Below are 1,150 nucleotides of genomic sequence, written 5' to 3' on the forward strand. Positions count from 1 at the left end.
CGTGGTTCTGTGGATAAGGGTTAGAACCTACACGCGCGTGTCAGAAAAGGGAGCGCACGTCATCAATCGTGCATCTTCCCAATACGGCGTGTCATACCTTTTTAAGTCGTTTCAACTCAAAACCACTCATCACGACCTTTCGTCAATAAAACGATTCATTTTTAAAATCCTTCCCTATAAATACCTCTTTCCCCCCAAATCAAAAACCTTTACCACTCCAAAATACTCCGGCGAACCTGCAACTAGAATTTTCTCAAAGCAAAAACCTGCAACCTGCTACCATGTCTTCTTCATCTACTTCAGCCCAATCAGTGAACGTCTCAAGTGACAATGAAGTGACCCAAGCTCAAGCTCTCACATCCCACGCACTGTCATTTGTTCAAAACAAATATGAGAAAGTCGTCCTAGTCAATAAGCCAAACAACTACTATTTTGCTCCTTCTTCTACAGGTTTTCCCGACTTCACTTTTCCGTTACTTGAAATTTTAAGAAACCACCCACTTTTCTTTGCCCTATCTGCCACTAAGCCTACCCCTTAAACCTACTTAACCCAATTTCTCCTCAGTTCCTATATCACAACCCTTGATAATTCTGGGTTAACCATTGTTGGATATGCCTCACACCTTGTCAACAAATCCCTGGTTCCCTTAGAACTGAATGTGGAAATTTTGAGAACTGCCCTGCATTTGCCCACCTTGGAGGACCTTAACTTGAATGCCTATGCTGCGACACCCACAGACGAGGAATTGATACAATTCCTGGAATTTCACTCTTATGTGACCCCAATAACCAAGAGGACTCAATTTAGGCGCAAAGGACTGCCCCCTGTCTGGAATACCCTATTTTCCATTGTCAACAGCTGCTTAGCAGGGAAGGTGGGCAGTCACGATCAAACCTCACATGCGATGATATCCATCGTTTATGGGATATACTTCAACCTTCCTTTAGATTATGCGCATCTAACTTTCGAGGATATGGTCGGGTTAATCAAGAAGAAATGCGCGAGTTAGAGGGGCGAGAAATCGAAGGTCAAAGCACAGAAAAAGGCCAAGGAGGACATGAACCAACCCAACCTCATCCTGCAACGTTTCCTTGGTCTGGTTTTTGGTGATTTATTAGCTGCGAAACTCCCCTCTGTGGAGCCAAATGC

This window comes from Cynara cardunculus, assembly GCF_001531365.2.
Source record: "Cynara cardunculus var. scolymus isolate 2C chromosome LG 2, CcrdV1, whole genome shotgun sequence".
Taxonomy (NCBI): domain Eukaryota; kingdom Viridiplantae; phylum Streptophyta; class Magnoliopsida; order Asterales; family Asteraceae; genus Cynara; species Cynara cardunculus.